The sequence below is a fragment of the Polyodon spathula genome, chromosome 3, assembly GCF_017654505.1.
Source record: "Polyodon spathula isolate WHYD16114869_AA chromosome 3, ASM1765450v1, whole genome shotgun sequence".
Taxonomy (NCBI): domain Eukaryota; kingdom Metazoa; phylum Chordata; class Actinopteri; order Acipenseriformes; family Polyodontidae; genus Polyodon; species Polyodon spathula.
The window spans coordinates 69,525,650-69,548,365 of record NC_054536.1 but is presented as its reverse complement, the minus strand read 5'-3'; the positions used below and the strand labels follow the sequence as shown (position 1 = coordinate 69,548,365).

Genomic DNA, 22,716 nt, shown 5'->3' with positions numbered 1-22,716 from the left:
TATATATATATATATATATATATATATATATATATATATATATATATATATATATATATATATATATATATATATATATATATATATATAATGTATATATATATATATAAATATAATGTATAAAATTTAGGTCCGTGTGTCATTAAGGAAGTTATTATTATTATTATTTTTTGTTTGTCTAATTTTGCATCCCCTAGGTCAGGGGTTCCCAAACTGGGCTGCAGTTCTGGGCCATAGACGCGACGCCATTTTCTCTCTCTCTTTCTCGCTCTCTCTTTCTCTCTCTAATAACAAAAAGTAACAATAAAATACTGATGAAGAAAAAATAAGATTCAAATGAAAAAGAGCATTTTTAGATTAAGTTTAAGTATTTACTGTGTTATAGGTTTAAATATTGATTTAAGTAGTTGGGTAATAGAGTTTTCAATTGGGTTCCTGTTTTTTCTATTTCATCCTGCAATTTGGTTACAGTGTGTGATAATTTACATGCACTTGTTCTAGTCTATAGTGATACACTTTTTAGTGGTACACTCCTGGTTAAATAAAAAAAGAACAGAACAGAAGAACAATCGAGTATAAAACTACAGAGCAAACATGTCCAAATGCAGTACCAATCCTCAGCTAAATCATTTGTAGATCAGCTGATTTTTGTCTGACTTGGCTGTTATCCCCAAACAAATCCTTTGTAAATTAAATGATATGGATTTTGATATATTGTGGATTAGCTCATCATTTTCTAATGGCATGAACTGTATCAAAATCAAGGGCCCTCTTTTCTGTGAGATCCATCAAGAACACAAACTCCTGAATAGCATCAGACGTGATTTATTGAATTATTGGAATTGTAGTGGATTATGTGAAGAAGCTGATGTATAATGTCTGTTCTTTGTCTGTGGTGTGTGTGTTTTTTATTTTATAAACCTTAACCGTTACTTTATGCACAGCATTACCAGCTTGAGCTATTTTGAAACTGAAATTGAAATGTATGCTGCAGCCTCACCAAATGTCCTCATCCGCTGAAATGCGATTTATAAACCCACTGGTTACCTAGTCGACTATAATTTAATCCACAAACACCCTCACTTCTCCACTCTAGCATGGTGACTTGTGTTTAAAACACATACTTGCAAGCTAAAGATTACAAGTAATTCAAACTCTGCTAATTAATTCAACCTCTTTCTTCCTTTCTCGTCCCTATGGGTACTGCACTAAAAACTCCTCATTCCCGGTGAGTGTCTCATACCTGCTGAGGTAATGATATTTTACATACACAGTATTGTGAATTTTCAAAATGAGCTGTATTTACTGGAAGATATTATTATTATTATTATTATTATTATTATTATTAATTATTATTATTATTATTATTATTATTATTGTGAAAGCCCAAACAAAATGGTAATCACAGAAGGAACTGAAATAGATTACTGACTTCTCAGCAAATGTAAGACACCCAGTGATATCAGTGCTTAAAAATAGGACAGTCTATAATCAGGTCATTAAATAGGATTTATATGATAGGCTACATTTTCTGCTGTAAAAATTAATTACATACTCATAGTCTTGTGGTTTGAGGTTACTTTTGAAGTGAACATCCTGCCACAATAATGGGGAAGGCAGGCAGGGATCCCACAGAACACTCAATTTCATATATTTGTTTTCACAGGAAAAAAGAAGACATACACGTCATTTAAGGGCATACATGCCTGTACAATGCAGCACTGTTTTAGAGAGTTTGCCTTTTAGATAGTCTGTTTATATTATCAGTATAGAGTCACACACTCTCACCTTTGGGCTTCATATTTGAATCCTGTTGGTTATTAACTGAACACTTCAATTTACATAATTGAAACCTTTGGGATATGTTTGGTATAGTTTGCTGTTTCAGGTGCCTAATGTTTGGGTAAGATGTAAAACCAAGGTTTTTAAAGCTTTTGTAGGAGCACCAGTCAAGCACAACTAGAAACTTTACAATGGTGGCATTGACGGAAAAGCTTTTTTTTAGATGTTAGCATTAAATCTTGTATGGCATTATACAAATATATAATACATAAATAATACTTTTAAAGCAGATTGCATGGTCCGTGTCTTGTGTGTGGTGATGTAGGCTGCACTTGTCCAAAATCAGTGTTTTTGGGGTGTTGTCTATTGTGTAATCAATACAATAACAATAATTATGTCACACCTAGTTTTAAGAAAGTGAGGGAAATTCTCATTAAGCATGGGCTGAGGGTAGGCACTGATGCTTTCTTCCATTACGCTAATGAATTGGGGCTAATTAACACATTCCACATTTCCCCATCCTTTTATCAGTACATTTTGCAGCCTTCCATGATTTGTAGCACTGTTTATAAAGATGCTCCCATGACTGTTGGATTCTGTATCATCCCATTAATAAAACATTTGCTCATAGTGATTTATGTCCAATATATTGGTATTACGGAAAGTTCCCTTTTTTTATTGTGTAATGGGTATTGCTGTGGCTGCCTTTTGCACTGACATGTGACTTTGGTCTCCACTGTATTGCTAACAAACCAGCACCCACAAGATTACTACTATGCTACCTGAAATTAACATAAAATAATGATCTTGCTGATGCTTCTAATACCATCGAGATCAGTGATCTTCCTCCTCATGGTTCGGTTTTTATCTAACCCTTTTTTTTCTAGTTACTGTAACCAAGAATTGTACTTGTGTTTTGTGTGAGAGAAATAGGGTATTCAATAAACCTGAAGTGAAATGTGTATATTTGTAAAATGTATTATAGTCTGTTTTACTTGTTGTCATTTCTTTGTAATCTGCACTGTAATCTGAATATAAAAAAAGGCGTTGGGCTGTTATATAATATCAATGCCACAATGTATGATTCTTGTCTGCCAATATTTGGCTTACAGTCAATATAAAAAATATTCTTTTTTGTAAAGCTATTTTGGTCCAGTTAAATATTTCAACTATTTAACAGCATTTTTATTTAAGAGACTGAACAAAAAAAGTTTTGACTCCCCCATAATTCAAATGCTACCCATTTAATCTCCACCTCTTATTTTAGTTCTATCTCATTGTCACAAAGACGGCCAGAGTGGGGGACATCAGACCAGAAACAGGAACCAGGAAATAAACGACAGAGAGGTGGAGTTGGGTGGAGCTGAGCGCTTGCTTGCGCTCAGCATTTAATGAATTAACAGAACAGGAAATAAAAAGGTTGTAACAAACAAAAACCCAGGACACGGTACATTCGCCAAAACAAAAGAGACAAACAAAACAGACTACACAGACAAACATGATGAGCTTCTATTTTACTTTACGTTATTATTTGTATTATTACCTCTGTCTCCAATCCCGTTCTCCACTCACTGAACACACAAGCCTGAGTGAGTGAAAACATGTTGCTTTTATGCAGCTGTACCGAGACTGGATTGCTAATCAGTCATTCAAATGGAGTCGCGGTACAACTGCACGTGAATTAATAAAGTGCAATTCCCCGTGCTCACATATTATTACTTTTTACTTGCACATGAAGTGCTGTGCAATCCTCGTACCTAAATACAAATATACATTTTAAACACTCTTGTTACACAGACCCGTTTATATGTCGTGTACCAATACATCAACATTAACACACAACATACAACACTAAATACACACAGGGGTGGGCACTTTGCCACACTCATTCACAGATTAATTTTTTATTCCTCTTTTTTACAAGGCTACGAATTGGCAACATAACATACTTCAGTGATCTAAATGGATAAGTGTGAACCAATAAAAAGGGGAAAAAAAACACATTGTTGTAACATTTCAAGCAAACATCCCTTACATTTGGTCATGTGTAAAGCCTTTGTGATTGTTGTTTTTAAAGGCAGATTTTCTAACCGTCCATAGTTGATTAATGAAACAGTTTCAAGCGCATACAGGGGCTGATATAAAGTTAGACAAATAATTGCAGCTGCAAAATCCAAATTGCCTAGTGACCAGACAATTATTTTCCACTGTGGTCTATATAAGCTTAAGATCAGTGCAAACTCAACACACAGAAATAATGAACCACAATCATGATAGTGAAGGTCATAATGAGCACTGCCTGTTCATCGGGCTATTTAGCGGCTGCACTTACAGCCCAGAGGTGAGGTGAGTTAGGAGTACAGAGAGCAGTATGAGATTTCTGGAACTCGAAAATCAAACTAAACTAAAAAATTTGCACGTATACTTACATCGCCCCCACAGTGCACTATATCATGTAAACCTATCTGGATGCATGCAGTCTGTTTTCTATGATGGAAGCAGTGCTGCCGCACACCCGGTCACTTGACGTGTCCCTCAAAGGTCTGTTCTTGAGCCTCTTCAACATCTACATGCTTCCCCTGCGTCACCTCATCTGTCAGCACAGCCTCCTGTTTCTGTCCTATGCTGACGGCACCCAGCTCTACTTAAAACTCGACCCTGGAAGTCCCTCTGCCATGATCACTCTCGGCTTACATTCAAGACATCGAGGCCTGGATGTCTGCCAGTTTTCTTCAGCTGAACACTAGAAATTTGAACTCCTTCTAGTAGGATGTAAAACTCAACTTAAGAATATAAATATAGCTGCCCTAAACCATGGAAACTGTGCTGCTGCCTTCCTGCACAGTACGAAACCAGCTGCAGCTTGTTCAGGATGTTGCTGCAAGGATCCTTATCAGATGTAAAAAAACGTGATCACATCACCCCCCGTCTTCCCCATCTGCACTGGCTACCTGTAAAGTTCAGGATTATTTTCAAAACTCTCCTGCTCACCTACAATGCCTTTCATCACACAGGTCCCGAGTACCTCCTCAACCTGCTGACCTGCTATGTCCCTGCCCACAAGCTGAGGTTCTCCGACTCTAGCCTGCTTGTTATCCCCAAGCAAAAAAATATGATGTCATCATTGTTTCTGGCCAAGTAAAAGTTACTTCTATTGAGGTGACCATTTCAATCTTGTACTGGGAATTTTTCTTGAAAGCTGCAGGATCTCCAAAATGACAGGTCAGGTAGCCCTGCAGTTGTCATGGGGTAACGAGAATCGAGAGGAACGGTCAGTGACTATCTGTACAGCACAGATAGTTTACTTGTTTTCAGGGTACTGGCACAGCAAAAGTAAATTTGCCAAAAGCACTAGTCCACATTTAATTTGTAGTTCCCAACACTTAACGTGAAATGTTGAAAAAAAAACAAAACAACTGTCATACAGTAAGAGAAATAAGTTGCCAAAGGAAGCTAAAAATGTCCATCTCCTCCTTCTTCTGACGTATTTTTTGCAGAGCAGATTTTTGCAGACTCCGGGCACTTTGATACATGCACATGTATATTACAGGATATCCGAGTTTAATGACAATAAACGTATTTTGGAAATATACTGGGGAATGCACTTATTTTGATGTCTGTGTCATGTATATTAAATGATTTCTTGACATTTTAAAATGGACTAGTCGCACACATTGCAGGCAAAAAAATGTACAAAATTGAAGACCCCAGGCACTTCTATCCACACATATGTATGTTACAGCACATTCGATTTTAATGACAATTAACTTATGTCAACATGGAAATATACCAGGGAACACACTTATTGTGAAGTCTAGATCATTTATATTAAATGACTTATTTCTGTTTTAAAATGAAACGTATGCCTGCAGAAAAAAAAAAAAAAAGTTTATATAAATAAAAAAAATACAAAAAAGGTTAGGTATACGTGACATTTGAATCTACAACCTTTAGTTTGCAAGCATCTCGTGTTAATTGTCAGTGCTACGCTGGTTGAGAAAAGCAGTATTTTGAAAGATGAAGTCAACCAGTTGAGAATTCTCCAAACTTTGTTACATTTTTGACATTTTTCAAGCCATAATCCATCGTCTTCATTCTCATTCTAAGATTTTGAGCTGGAGCACTGAAAATTTTTGGTTTCCTGTGAGTGTAACACTCATTATGGTCCGTATTGACACAACTCAAGAGTATCTGCGCTCGTCGAGTTCATAAAGACTATGGAGTAGATAGGGAGATAAATAAGCAGTCTGCATCCTGCCAGCACTGAGAAATGCCAAACTAAAATAACTGAAATAGTTTTTGGTCTTTTTTTTTATTTTGTTATTTCTTACCATGTATCAATAAGAAATTACTTATTTGGTGGGTCAAGCAATAGATTTTTATTTAAGTAAGCTTAAAACTTAAATGCGGTTGAAAAAAATAGGGGTTTAATGTTTGTTATCTGGTTTAGTGTATATTGATCTAATATACTATGTTTTTTTTTATTGTTTTAGAAAACAAAAAATATTTTGCAAAAATTGTTAGTTGTTTTTAAAATACAAACTCCAACTTGCAAATCCAAACTCAAACACAAGCTTATTGAACATAATAATGCACTGTATAAGAAATGAACACACAAAACAGCCCTTTGGAGTTTTAAGAATTGTATTTATTTTTACAATCCCATAGCCTTCTACACCACTGGCACGGCAGCATACGGTACAGATATCAATGAAGCTGTTGCACTGTCATCTTTGTTGTCCAGAATTCCCTAATTGAATTAATCTAGTGTTTTGATTAATTTAATACATATGGATTTGCACGCTTGATAGATGTTTTAGAGTTAGTTTTTCTTTTTTAAAGAATAAATTCACATAAACGAAAATGGACAAACCAGACCACAGCAGCATGATTTTGGGAATAAGCACAATCAACATTTGATCTGAAAATAACAAAAATTACTTATTTTCTAACACTCATTACTATACTAAACTCTTAGCCTTTCAAAATGCATTTTCTTTCTGTGATATTAAGCAAATTAGGCTGTGTTAATTTTGAAACAGAGCATATATGTGCAAGTATGCAATGGTTTTAAAACTGATTTCGCCTCAGTTGCAGTACTTGGACTGTTTTCCTTTGTAACTGCTATGTTTTAAGGCCTAGAAGCAAGACCTCTATATCAAATGAAATGCCACAAAATGCTTTCATATGGTCAATGTATCTGAAAACAAAAACAAAAAAAAAAATCCAACTAACTATCAGAGTTTTACTGTTGAGCAAAAGTGAAAAACACTCAGGCTGCCATCAGTACAATTGTAAATGGTTAAAGGCATTATTTTATTTTGTGGTATCCATTACTGTACATCCAACCCAACTGAGGATAGGTAAAAGGGCCTCTGTATGGTCAATAACAAAATATGCCTATAAATAAGACAAAGGAATCGTGAATTCACTGAAATGGGGAGACAAAACAAAGCAGCAACCAGGGACTTTTAATGGTGAACATCAGTGGGGCAAGTATGACCACATTATTGTGTATCTCAATTTTGTATTTTTAATTAGAAATTATTTTCTTTTTACTTGTAGATTGCTAATCTTCTGTAAAATGAATCTGATTAAATTGACTGTCAGAACTAATGACTCGAATTGACTTGAGCCAGACAGGTGAGTCGACTTGAGCTTGGCATGTCAAAGACTCGACTCGAGTCTTACCCAGCCTGTGCCCTCGATTACAACACTGCTAAATATCAAAAAGGTATAAAATATATTATTTTATTTTGAGGAAATTCTTAATTTTACAGCATTTTGGATTTCTTTTGCGTTCAATCTTTGGTTAGCGAGGCCAGTCCTGTATGTTTAATATATATATATACACAGTGGCTTGCAAAAGTATTCAGACCCCTGACCAGTTCTCTCATATTACAAATGGTACATTGAAATTTCATTCTGGTAGATATTTTATTTTTAAACACTGAAACTCAGAATCAATTATTGTAAGGTGACATTGGTTTTATGTTGGGAAATATTTTTAAGAAAAATAAAAAAACTGAAATATCTTGCTTGCATAAGTATTCAACCCCTGTGCTGTGGAAGCTCCCAGTTTGCACCGACGAAAGAAATTGTCCTAACGAGGACACAGTTACCTTACCATTGGCCTCTACCTGTGAACCATTAAAGTTGCTGTCACATTTTCTGGATAAAAACCCCACTGTTGAAGGATAATTGGTAAGGCTGTGAATCTGAAGGAAAATGAAGACCAAAGAGCATTCTATAGAAGTTAGAGATAAAGTAATACAAATGCATAGATTAGGGAAAGGGTTCAAAATAATATCCAAGTGTTTGGATATCCCAGTGAGCACAGTTGGATCAATAATCAGGAAGTGGAAGCTGCATCACACCACCCAGGCACTGCCAAGAAAAGGCCGTCCCTCAAAACTCAGTGCTCAAACAAGAAGGAGACTTGTGAGAGAAGCCAAAGAGAGACCAACAATCACTTTGAAGGCGCTACAGAGTTCAGTGGCTGGGAGTGGAGTAATGGTGCACCAGTCAACCATATCAAGAGCTCTGCATAACACTGGCCTGTATGGGAGGGTGGCAAGAAAGAAGCAGTTACTCAAAAAGTACCATCTGAAAGCACATCTGGAGTTTGCCAGAAAGCATGAGAGTGACCCAGCTGCGATGTGGGAAAAGGTTTTGTGGTCAGATGCGACCAAGATAGAGCTTTTTGGCCAAAACTCAAAGTGCTATGTGTGGTGCAAACCTAACACTACCCATGCCTGAAGACACACCATCCCTACAGTGAAGTATGGTGGTGGCAGCATCATGCTGTGGGGATGCTTCTCATCAGCAGGGACTGGGCATCTTGTTACAATTGAAGGAAGAATGGATGGAGCAAAATACAGGAAAATACTGCAAGAGAATCTGCTTCAGTCCGCTAAAAAACTGAAGCTTGGGAAGAAATTCACCTTTCAGCAGGACAATAGCAACATTGGAGTGGCTCAAGAACAAAAAGGTGAATGTCCTACAGTGGCCCAGACAAAGTCCTGATCTCAATCCCATTGAGAATCTGTGGCACTATTTGAAAATTGCGGTCCACAAGCGTCGTCCAACAAACCTGAACAACCTGGAGCAAATCTGTCAAGAAGAATGGGCCAAAATCACTCTGACACTTACCCCAAAAGACTTAAAGCTGTTATTGCAGCAAAAGGTGGCTCTACCAAATATTAATGTGTGGGGGTTGAATACTTATGCAAGCAAGATATTTCAGTTTTTTATTTTTCTTAAAAATATTTCCCAACATAAAACCAATGTCACCTTACAATAATCGATTTTGAGTTTAAGTGTTTTAAAATAAAATATCGAACAGAACAAAATTTCAATGTACCATTTGTAATTCAGTAACATGAGAGAATTGGTCTGGGGCCTGAATACTTTTGCAAGCCACTGTGCCTATATATATATATATATATATATATATATATATATATATATATATATATATATATATATAGAGAGAGAGAGAGAGAGAGAGAGAGAGAGAGAGAGAGAGAGAGTTTTTTTGCTTTTTTTAAATTGATATAGATTCTATGTATTTGTTTTATTTTTGTATATTTAAACCAAGCAGCAGCTTTTGTTACATTACATATTATCTTTTCATCCTTTGGCAATATTTATAATTAGTTTGAAATACCAGAGAGCGAGAGAAAGACTCTAAAGACATTTTAGCATAAACTTTCCTGACAGGGTGTAAAATTCCTTCGTGTCCATATGCCAATAACGAGTACAGTAACAGGTAAAATATAATGACAGAATGTTTCAGAGATGGAAGTTTGCATCTTGTGTAGTCTGACCTGACAGCTTGTCAGGAGAATGGTGACAGGTGACTTGACTTCCACTGAATATTCTCCCATCGAATTCTCTTTCATGAAAGAAAAAATAAAGCTGACAGGAACCGCTAGGTATTGAAATATTAATATTTCTCCATATCGCCCATTTTATAATAAAAAGTTAACACATAAATGTTTCATACCTTTCATATTCCATTACATGTATTCACCAATGACATAAAACAAAATCATCCCACCAGACCTGTCTTTATTTAATGTTTTAAAAAACACTGAGGACAGTGAATTTAATTTTTAAAGATATGTTCAACCAAAAGTGAATGTAGATTGACTATTGCTTGCATTGCTATGTTTTAAGTTCTGTCAGGTTTGTATATCATTAGCTTTTAACACACATTAATATATATATTTTTTGGTACAGTGGAGGCTTGTGAGGCATGTTTAAACTGAAATGTGAAAAATGTGCAACTGCATTAGTAGTATTAACAGACTTGTGTTCTTAATCATCTTAACACTATACTGTAGTTCTCCAACTATGACTGTTATGAGTGTAATGGTACACCAAGTTTGCAATGCTGTATATATTGTGATATACAGGTCACAATATAATATATCACAATACAGGACATGTCATCGCCTTGATGGGCTATTGTACTTTGAATGATGAGTTATAAGATTATTTGGATAAAAGACAAAAAACTTTAATTGAAACAGGGAGACAATACAGCACCAACTGTATAAATTACATGCAGTCATCATTCAAGAACTGCTTGGTAAACTACAATTAGCTATATGTTGCTTTTGGTCATTTGTCATCATACACATCTCTATTATGATACTGCTAAGAAATAAAATAAATAAGATATGTAAAGACACACCGAGAATCATTACACCCCTAACGACTGTTCATCCATCTCAGTTTATTTAAGTACTTCTAAATTGCAATATACAAGAAAATTGTTCTTGAATGTAACCAGTTTGAAAATCGCAGGAAGCCACACCTGCTGTCAGTTTATTTAACAAGTAGATCATTGTCATGTATGGCTCTGTGGCTAACATTGTTTATCAGGTTTAGGAAAATGACTAAACATATTATCTGTACACATATAATTGACTCTAACTCACATACTTTTTTTGTAACTGATTAAAGGGACATTCTCAACATTTCTTTGCTAATGGTCAGTTTCTGTAGGTTCGATAAATTGTGTTTATGTTGTACAATATGTACTGCACTTTGTTTTATAAAGGTAGGGCTGTTAATGGTGGTAATTTAGTTTTGTGTTGACTTGGTGCAAAATGATACAGAATTGTTTTTTAGATTACTGTGTGACCCGCATTTGATATTTCCCCATTTGGCCCATCAAGGCTCGTCCCCTGTTAGCACATAATTTTCCCCAAATGAAGGAGAACTAATAACTGTTGTGTTGCTGCTTCATTAGAGCGTGTTACTGTACCTTGGAAAGCAATCCCAACCCTGCCATAAATGTTGTTTGTATTAGTTTTTCTTGTTTGCTTACAGATTCATTTTTAATCTTCAATAAAATGTTCTTGAACTTGGTGTGGAAAAATGATGTCAGACTCACTGCTATGAGGGAATTGCTGATAATTCTGACTTTGTTCATGGCTTTTCCAGTTCTGGGCCCCAGTCCTTGGAGATAAAGTTGTGCTGTAATTGGCTTTGTTTGTTTTAACGTGCCAGTCCAGAAGCCTTTTCAAAGCTTTCATCCAAAGTAGTATCTTTATTGAGCCCACACAAAACCGTTGTGATGGGTCCTATCAAGTCTGGAAGGTGACATAAGGCCAGATTAACAATCAGCTTCCTTTTTTAAATGACTGAGTCGGTTTACTCCCTTTGGTCAATCTTTGACCAGAGTTCCACTTTGTTTTTTTAAATAGGTACCTTGGAATGTAGCACAGAGGAGAAACTTTAACAGTTTCAGTGTCATGTTGTTCACAATTCCCATTTCTAGTTGATGGGTGACAACCATGCGCAGTACAGACAAAAATATCTTTATAACAAATTGGATATTTTAGACCGTTTTGAAGTCCAATAATAATAATAATAATAATAATAATAATAACCTATAGTATCCTCGACTTATGCAGATATTATAATATTTGGGTGTCTTTATTCTACCATTAAACGTATTGCAGTAAGGTGCAGGAGAAGTCTGAATCCAGTACATTTTAATTAACTTTAGCAGACACGCTTGCTGGTTTAAAAAACTAAATAATGCAGCTACATTTTAAACTTGAATGACACTGGACAGATTAGAAGCTGAGTCTGTTGGCTGCTTGTAATTTATTGGAGGGTATGTTCTTCCAGCAGTTAGACAGGGTTAAAACCCTTGAATTCCACTTTGTATCCATGTCCGCTACAGTATGTATTTACTTTTACGAGGATACGATTTTCTATACAGTAAATCGTTGTGTGTGCCTTGAGGAGGCGCCAGAAGGTGGACAGGGACTGGATACTCCTGATATCCGTGGGTAGGTCATTCCAGCACTGTAGGGCAAGGATGGAGAAGGAGCAGGCTCTGGAGTTTGGGGAGCAGAGGGGGGTACAGCTAGTCTGCCAGAGGTGGAGGAGCAGAGAGGGCAAGAGGTGGTGTAGGGAGAAATGATAGTCTGGAGATAGGAGGGAGCAGAATGACGACAGCGATAGGTGAGTACAAGAGTTTTGAATTGGATATGAGCAGTGATAGGGCACCAGTGCAGAGAGCGGAGCATTGGTGTAGCATGGGAGAAATGGGGGAGGAGAAGACAAGGCGAGCAACAGAGTTTTGGATGAGCTGGAGTGGACGGGTAGCAGAGGCAGGAAGGCCAGCCAGGAGGGTGTTGCCGTAGTCAAGGTGGGACAGTTCCAGAGCCTGAACTAGGAGCTGTGTAGAGTAATCGGTGAGGAAGGGGCGAATTCTGTATATGTTGCTGAGAAAGAAGCAATAGGCACGTGCCAGTGTAAATATGTGCTGAGTAGGAGAAGGAGGGGTCAAGGGTGACACCAAGGTTTTTGGTGGATGAGGAGGGAGTGAGTGTGGTGGATTCAAGGGAAATAGAGATAAAGAGATCAGAGGTGGGGGCGGGAAGAAAAAGATATCTGATTTTGAGTATGAGATGGCAAAGACATAGGTAGAGATATGGGAGGAAAAGTCAGAGGTGGGCAAGGAGAGGAAGATCTGGGCATCATCAGCATAGAAGTGATACGAGAAGCCATGGGAGGAGATGAGCAGACCCAGGGGAACGGGTGTAGAAATAAAATAGGAGGGTTCCCAGGACTGAGCCTTTTTGGGACCCCAGTTGATGGAGGTGATGCAGGCTTGTTTGAAAGCAGAGGGCGAAACAGCCAGCGAGCAGAGAGGTGTTGAGTAGAGAGGAAATAAAAGGGAGTAGGGCAGGGGCAGCAGCCTGTAAGAGGTGAGTGGGGAGGGGGTCCAGAGCACACATGGTGAGTTTATGGCTCTAGAGCAGTGAGCACATATCAGAGTCCGAGAGGGGCGAGAAGGAGGGTAGAGGGAGTGAGCAGAGGACAGGGTATGGGTGGGGAAGGGTGCAAGGTAGTGAAGAGTTTGCGAATGATAATAATAATGTGATCTTACATTGATCACATCTATAGTGTTACAGTACATGTTCCATATTTTTTTCTTTATTGCAACAGTGGGCAAAACAATCCTACTACGTCGGCTAATGGTGTGTTGCACATACATTTAGAACCGAAGTACAGTTGTCGGCTGTGTGACTGTCTCTCTGTATGTTACTTAGATTTTTATTAACTGTAGCACATATCTAGACAGTAAGTTTTTCTAATGTGTTGAATGATGCATGCTGTGTGATGAGACATGTTTTAAGATACGTTTTTGAGAGTATGCGAATCGGGAGGACTACATTTCTGTGTGCACCTTCAGTAGCTTAAATATAATGGTCTGCTTTTTTATATAACTGATCTTTTACTATATACTGTAGACTACATAACTGACATACATGTTTTAAACTCTGTTTTCAAGACACGTTGCTTATATAGGTTCAGCTGTTGAAACTGACTTAGAGAATTAGAAGGATATCCACCCACTTTCTTTTAAATAACATTGCCATTTGTTCAGGGTTGACTGGTGGGGAATTTGGGAAATGGATCCTTTTTATTTTGCTTGGATGCAAGAGTTATCACATAGTAAGGATATAGGGAAGGAAGATTACAGAAATCACAATCACTGAATTTCTTCAAGATTTTCTTTGCCACTCACCTTTGTAGACCTAGACATGTCCTTGAATTGATTTGTCGATGGTGTTCTTTCTCACAGGAACAATGTAAAAACATCATGTATTCCCTTTCCATAAGATCTTCAATAGGAATCAAGTGTTACTGCAGTGTTTAAGAATATTTTGTGTGTTCTGGTCACTAATTAGTTGATCTGAAAGGTACTGCAGATCTGCACCCTCTTTTCCAAAGCTTTGGTACAATATGTCACTCAAAATTACAGAGTGCTATTCAATACGTTACCTGCTTAGAGAACTAAGACTGTTTGTTTTTTTTAATATCCTTGGTGGGGATGTGTGCAGTACTGTATGTTGCTGACATATTTTTGGCCATTGTAATCAGATTTTGAGTACCCTCAGTTTTTGTTGCAGTCATGGCAACTGATCAATTTACTCCACTTTACACAAACAGTGGTAAATTAGTTCCATAATAGTTCACTGGACTTTCTCTTAAGCTGCCACATTCCCATTTTAATATCTGTGGTTTGCACCCACTTACCCACCCACTCTTGTCCTTCTGTTAATTCGTAAAGGCTCATTAGGATGATTTGGACTACCTTCAACATTCCTATCACTGGTTCCCTTTAGGATGTCAAATCACCGTGGCTTCTTCCAGCTGGTTTGCACTTGCTCTTTGTCATAGGAATTCTCATGCCAATCACAATGTTGGTTCCTGCTCTTCATTGACAGAGTCCACCCATTGCAGCTCTTTCGTCTTCAGCTTGTCTGTTGTCAGCTGTTACCCAATTCTTCTTTGCAGTTCCCCATTTGTCTTGCTGCCTGCCCCAGGCCATACACAATTCCCTCTACAGAGATTTAGTTCACCTGAAAAACAAGCAACATCAACTAATCTAGAAAAGAAAATGAGTATGTATTCCTCAATAATTTTAAAAGCTGTACACTGTGATAAATAACACATATGCATCAACATTTACATTATACATTCAATTATTTTAATTTGCTGTTCTCTTTTTGTGTACAAAGGTTGATTTAGCATATTGAGAGGTTTTTTTTTCATGCAAACATTTCTACTTGTATACTTTTGAGCAGTTTGTTTTGCTTAACCAAGAATAAGACTGTTTTCAAATTCCTAGGCAATGCTGATGTCTGTGTCTGAGGGATTTTGTGGGAGTGGTGAAAATGTCCAAAATTCACAGTAACAATCAATAATAAAATACCAACACACAAATATAATCCACAAGTGCACGGCAATGTGCTCTGTGTCCCTCAAAACAGCTGGTACTATGTGTGGATGTGCCGTATTAAAAAGTGCTCTGGGTGGTTAGGCTAGCTCCCTGGCTGCAGCTCCCTTATTCCTCACTCCTGTAACAATGACACGCACAAATCAAATTAATAACAAACAGCACCCTGGCTTCAGATCACATTTCAGCATAAGGGCTATACTCATGTAACTGCGTCCCCTTTGTACTACCAAACTCCTCTCCGTTATCAGCCCTGTACCACAATTTATCCAATCGCAGCACGCCTCACAGCTGATCACAATGGAGTTGTTTAGCAATCTCGCATCTACACGCGCTCCCCAAAATGGCCGACTTCTTCTGGTTGCCACCTACCGTCGACTCAGCCCATCTATGGGAAAGCGTACTACCCACCTTACACAGTGCCCTTTCTGGTCGGGATATAGATTTGCAGCTGAGATTACATCTCTTTCTGTCACACACCCCAAAATAGAGGTTGGTTACATGGGGGAAAAAAAGTGGAAATGGCTTTTTTGCAGTAAGGAATTGGGAGGTATGATGTGCAAGCTCTGCCAGAAACACAAAGATCACGATGGTAAATGGAGCAGTATAGCCTGTGTACGAATTAGGGTGAACTATTGTTCATTATTCAATTTCTTACTATTATTATTCAAATTCTTTGTCTTATTATATATTTAAGGTAAGGCAATTTTAGTTTCCTTTAAAAGTGCTTCCGACTATAATGCTGTGCCACCCAGAATATACAGAATTCCTGGGGAGAACCCTGAGTGCAATTTCCTTGATGGATTAAGATCATAGTTCTGACAGATGCACTAACACATTTGTCCTTCAGCTCGGTCCATCGTAAAAACCCTCTTAAGATTAAATCATTAGCCACAATAAAACCTGGATTTCATCCAAAGTAAGGTTAGTTTAGCCTACTATTTAAAAAGAATACAGTAGTATATATGTTGATAGTCACCTGTATTTGATCTTAACCAGGATTTGGTATTAACGAGTGTGTGAATGGGCTTCACTGTTCCAGTTTCCGATGTGATTTGCTTATAGAAGTGCACAGGGCTGCACAATGTGTGCTTTTCACCAGCATCAACGAGACCCTACACTACACTTGTTATCTGGCTCATATTGTCTGAGTCTGGGCACATTGTCACTCAAAAACAAATGCACACTTTCACTTTAATTATCCTCTGTTTGTGGAGTATTTACAAAAACAAAATAAAGGTGTTTTTTTATTTTTTACCCTGCATGCCGTGTTGCAAAAGAACACGTGACCACAGTAATAATCTACTACGACATCGGTGGTAATTGCAAGCTTTTTGTTATTTTGTTGCATTTCCTTGTATTCATATTTTAGTAAAGTGTCAATTTTTATTATTAAAATGCCACATCCAAGTCATCAGAGGGTGAGGTGGGATTATTGTAAAACAATACAATACAAAGACAAGCTGAACTTGCTCATCACACAAATGTTAAGCAAACACTCCCAGCTTTACAAAGCATTACAAAACACTGCATTAAGAGACTTAGGGCCATATTTACTTTTATCAGAATGGTGACCTTTTGGTTAAATTCATTATACCTTTCTATATATTCGTTCCATCAAAAGTTCTCATCTATTCTCAGGTGTCATTTACAGAGGACATAAGTTACAGTAACTCCCTCCCTGCACACACTTGTGTGTACAGTCGTACCCAATTCAACCGTGTGTGTGCATTCTACACATTTTTTTTTTTTTTTTTTTTTTTGGTAAATTACATTTTTAGTAAAAAAAATAAATAATTCACTCTTCCCTAGTTAATTAAACATTAGTCGTGCAATTGGCAGCCTAATTTATTTTTCGATTATCGTATAGGCATTTATCAACGATGATCAAAGCATTGACGTTTGCACTTGACGTAATTTTTAACAGAAGATCCAATAGTTAAAAACACTTGTGCATAACAGTTACACAAAAAGGAACAACTTACATTCAAATTATCACATTTATGTTTATAAAAAAAGAAATACAAAGGAGAAGAATATGCGTGGATCCGTTTCAAATGTCCATTTTACATTGTAATAATAATAAAAAATACAATATTTTAACACAAGCAATTTCTATCTAAACTATGGTTGTTCATTACTGTTAACATTTTATGTCCAAAAGTAAAACATTTGAATTAATCTCACAAATCCTGACTAATTTAACTACTATATTAAATTCAGCTTCTTTTTATATAATATTGCCATATAATCCAAACACAACATGCTTTGAAACAAAAGAAGGTAATTGGTAAATTTAATAGATTTAAATAAAATAAATACATAAATAAATAAAAAACATATTGCCTTAATTTTTAAATCAAGAAAATGTGAATAGACCTACTTCAGATTTGGCTTGTCCAACGAGAATGTAGAGGTCTATAGTGTGTATCTTAGCAACGCGCTGACATTGTTTGTCTACCATACTAGCATTAGTACAGCGCATTCTCACACACTCAAGGTTTTAATACAAACTGGCAACAGGAGACTTCAAACTGGGTTCTAATTTGATGTAGCAATTCACCAATATGTAATCAAAGCTCTGGGAATTAATGACAGATGATCTAATCGATGCATCGATTAATTGTTGCACCACTACCAAAACATATTTAATGAAATAAACAAAAAAATCGCTCAAAATAGGCAACATTATTCCAATAAAAAAGAAAGAAATGTTTCCTTTAAAACAGTGCTGTGTCTAAGATGTCCTCTTTACAATTCACATTAATGCTCACACAGCCCCCCCCCCCACCCTCCCACCCTAGGACCTGGTGTCCGGAAGGTTTACAGTCTGTGCCCTGAAGATTGAGGACATTCTGCTACCCTGGAAGTGCAGAAGGCTAGATATTAAAGACTTGGTTTGCATTTTGTGTTTTTATATATAAATCGGCACATACACAACTTCCTAACTCTCTTTTATGTTACTGCAATCTATTTTGAGCTGTTTTCAAATTTTAAATAACATGGTGGAACAAAATAAAAAGCAGACAGCAAACACCCCAAAAAATGTATGACAAACGCACTGCAAATATATTAGTATTCAAATATATTAATATTCAATTACGAAAATAATTGTTTGGCCCAGCTCAAATTTTTCCAACCCTACGTGGCTGAGCACATTGACATCATGAGGGGTCATATGTAGTGTTTGGCCACCTCCCTACACCAAATTATTTTTGGTCCTTCAGATTCAGAGACCAAAGAGGTACAGTAGCAGTGTGTAATAAATCTAAGTGCAGCTGGGCTGAAACTACCAAAACCCAATGCCTTTGGTTTGATGGTTTACACACACACACACACACACACACACACACAAAAACAGTGTCCATGTCATTGCAACGTCGTTAAATTACGTGGTGCTGGGTAGCCATTCCAAAATGTAACAACTCAAACTACTGACAATTTGTTTTTTGATTTGGCAGGAAAAAAAAAATAAAATAAACTGCTTGTGGCTATTTTTATTATACCTGGAGTGTTCTATTATACTGAGATTTCTTGGCTTAAGCCATCAAAAATCATCGTACTGGCCTGAATAGTCATCAAGTGAAAGTTATTTTCTGTCACTCACTTCAATCCACCAACTTTTAAGAAAGTAAATGTGGCTTTCTTCTTCACTGCTAGCATACTGCCCTAAATGTAACAACATTCAAATTGGACATGTGCTGTATTTTGAATTAGTAATAAATTAATAAATAAATAAATGTTTTAAATGCAGCAGTTAAGGTTGTGAACCATATTAAGATCGGTGCTTTAAATACACGTTGCTTCCAGACTTTGTGCTGTGAATTATAGGAGCCTATCATGAACAGCTATTAATGCACACTGAAACATGTTGGCTTTCCTGTAGGAAGGTTCTGCAGTGTATTTGAGCTTCGAGAAGAGCTGCGTTTTTTAGATGATATGAATTGGTTTCTTTCACTGACATACCTTGTAGATTTATTCACTCACCTAAACAAATTGAATTTAACAATGCAGGGAAAAGATGGTAATATTTGAGCAACACTGCAAATTTGAGGCATTCAGTTTTGGCAGAAACGAATGACAGAATGCCGTTATAAAATGTTCCCACTTCTGTCTGTATTTATTGAAAAGAACAAGGATTTTGATGTCTCCATTACCAAATGGGTAATTGACCAGCATTTAAAAGCCCTTTACAATAAGTTTTAGGACTACTTTCCTAAGCCCCTTTCCTACTGGCACGCCTACACGGGTCCGGACCTGGGTTCTGGCTACCCGGCTCACAATCCCATGCGGTGTGAAACCACGTACCTGGATCCCAGCGACCTACTTCACGATGTGGCTCAACATGCTTTAACCTGGGTTGAGTGAGACAAAATGCATGATGGCCATTCTTAAGCCGACAAAAAAACAAACAACTATGCCTGCGTTCAGGTTTCACTTCTGCAAGGAATGTTTTTGTTTATTCTGTTTAGTCACACCATGAGCCAGATTGCTGTAGGGATGATGAAACATTTTCTCTAATCAACATTTGGGCCGACGGTTTAATCCAGAGAAGCTTGGATGGAAGCGCCCGTAACAAGCTGCTTCCGGGGCATTCATACGCACATTGTTTACCTGTGTCTGTTACCCAGGTGAAATTGCGTAGAAATTTTGGCTCCTTGCTGTAGGCAAATTCCCAGAACTCGCTGGTAAGGCGATTTCAGTTTTACTGCCATTCACCACCACTACCACCACCTATCTGTGTGAATCAGCATCTTCAGCTGTGACTCGAATAAAAACTAATGACAGAAACATGTAGGTGACAGCCTGTGTGTAAGCATGTCGGATATTTACCATAGCCTTCAAAATCAGCAGGAATAACCTTGTAAACCATTTTTGGACTGCAAAACCATCATTGCTTTTATGATTTTTATTCATTTTAAAAGTGTTCTATTTTTTCTTTCATTTTTAACAGCTAGACAGTAAGTGTCAGTAGTAGCTAGCCTAATCTTTGACAGGTTGACAGTATGTTTGCAATGCTTGATGTTGAGTTGAAAATCAAAAATGGTATTCAGTGTGTTGCAATACAATTTTAAATTTATATGTTAGTTTAATACCTTTTTTTTTTTTTTTTTTTTTTTTTACTAATAAGTGATTTGATAAAAGCAAACATTTTAGCAACCTGTAAAACTACCAAAGCCTGAATGCTTATATAATGTATAGTTACAAATAAATGAAATGTGACTTTTTGATTGGTTAAGAAGTATTTAAGTTAAAATACTGCATTTTGGGTCGTAGGTTCGTTATTTCTGTATTCATTTGGGTCGTCAATCAAAATGTTTGGGAAACACTGCTGTAGACTGTTGTACTCTCTGTCTGCTACAGTACATAGTAAACCTTTTAGAAAGGGAAATCTTGTTACAATTTAGAGTTTACAGCTGCTTTCAGGATGCACTGCACTCGTTAAATGTTGAATTCCCCAAAAATATGGGTTAGATTGAAATAAATTTATATAGGATAAATGTCGGTAAAACCACTTGCTATTTTTTTTCTTATCAAAATTATAATTTAGAAATCATCTCTAGTTTGTGTAGTTTTAATACTTGCTGTCTGTCTCGTCTACATTCTGTTTTGAATGGGTAGGAGTCGCTGTCAGTCAACTCAGTGGCTACTGTAGTTTCACTGTCAGTCATTTCATCCTGTCCTGACAAATCTCATTGACTGAAGCAGCTCTCCTTCGTTTAAAATGACTGTCAGTTATCAAACCTGTGCCGTCTGTGCACTTTCATTTGATAGCTACAGAGCCTGTCATTCAAAGCGCCTACGTTGAAATTAGCAGGATAAGGTGTAGGTAGGCTTTTGCTATAAGAAAATATATGATGACAGTTACTAGTTTGACTTGAAAATGGGGCGCAAGAGGAAAACGCTTAATGAGTATTGCACACAATACTCTGAACGACAGCTGAAATCTCTGCTTCGGGACGAAGCGGGCCCATCTGCCTTACCTTTAGTGACTCCACCTGTGCTGAAGCACGAGAGGGGTGGAGCTCAGACTCCAGATAAGTGCAAGTTAGTTTTGTTGCATTTTGAATATGATAAAGGGATTTCGCTAAGTGAGACGTTTCTCGATGGCATAAAAAGTCTTTTTAAGCATAAAGGTCGATTTTTGACTGGAGTTGCCCAATTTTGATATGCTCCAAATGACACTGGTGGACATAAATGCTTCAGTGATGGAAAAGGATAGTAAGTGATATATCTAGTTCAGCATCCTATGTAGGATGGGACAAAATTACCCTGGAAGCTTACACAGTGTGACATACCCCTGGAAGTCATACAAAGCCTTGGAAATGCATCTTTCCTAAAAGAGGTGGGGAAGGCAGAGAGATGCTTGGCTTAATTAATTGTTGTAAGCAACAAAATGCAGTATTTATAATGTGCAGAATGGGACAGAATTCCTGGTACGAACTCTGATTTTTCTAATGCATCACTTCTGTCTTTTCACATTCTCCAGAGAATCCATCTGAAGCCGATCTGTGGTTGCTGAACAGTTGCACCGTGAAAAACCCAGCTGATCACTACTTTAGAAACTCAATCAAGTAAGAGCTCCTGGCTGTAATAGAAAATATATGGGATGCTGTGTATGTGCGTGTCCCTCACAGAATAATGGTTCCCAATTTTACAATAATAACAAAAAATAACCGATATTTGAAAGGGAGTAGTTTAATGTCACCATAAAGCTGTTGGGTATAATGTGCAGTAGGGAAGAACAAGTGAATGAACTCCTCTTCCAGCTAAAACTACTGAGGTTGTTAATGACAGTCTTTTCACTTGTATTTTAGTGATCATTAAATGACTAATTAAACTAAGAACTTTGCCTCTTTTTGTCTAAAACCTGTCACTTTCAATCTGGTTCCATTTATCTTTCTTGGCAAGAGTTTGCCTTGAAGGCAGTGTTATAGGGAATGCTGCTTGCTGATAGCGATGCGTTTGCATGTGCTGATGGAGTGGAAGGGGGTCTGTCCACTGCCTTTTAATCACAGCATTTTATGTATAATGCCAACAGTAAACATGTCTGAACTTTAGTTTTAAGTAGCACTGTAATGTTTGAACAAGTAATTTGCACCCTTTTACACTTTTTTTGTGTTTTGGATAGGGTATACATACAACAGATGTGCATTTTATTTGTTACATTGCTATATACCTCCTGTTTGATTTTGTGGATTTGTACAGTGGGCAACGGCTACAAGCCACTGTGGAAGCAAATGGTTTACATATAGACCTACTGAAGTGTTAGGGAGGTCACTATGTTACAAGGTGTCAACTGTAATATCTTTTTTGATTTAGTAAGTTATGAGGTGTTACTGAAGTCCCAACATCATAAGAGACTGAGTGAATTGTACATGGAATTATTTTATATGCTTTTCCATGTTCCCTAACATGTCAGTCAGAATCATCCATCTGTATAACTTCAAAATATGAAGTGAGGTGCAAAGTGTCATTGCCTGCGGGCAGGTGTATACGCAGTGTAGTCAAGATCGATGGTGTAATTTAAAAAAAAAAAAAAAAAAATGAAGGTGTCTTCAACATAATAGTTTACCATGTTGTACCTGTAATGATCATTTATGTCTTGAAAAACTTTCTCTTGGACATACTTGTTTCATTATAAAAAAGAAAGACAT

General features: G+C 37.0%; 1 long non-coding RNA gene across 4 annotated transcripts in view; it reads left to right on the top strand.

The window, feature by feature from the left end:
• The window catches only part of LOC121313354, a 166,379-nt gene that overhangs the window by 42,309 nt on the left and 101,354 nt on the right, over positions 1-22,716 (top strand). For all 4 annotated transcript variants that reach the window (XR_005949977.1, XR_005949976.1, XR_005949975.1 and 1 more), the window contains exon 3: positions 21,549-21,633. This is a non-coding gene — a long non-coding RNA (uncharacterized LOC121313354). The remainder of the gene's footprint in view (positions 1-21,548; positions 21,634-22,716) is intronic.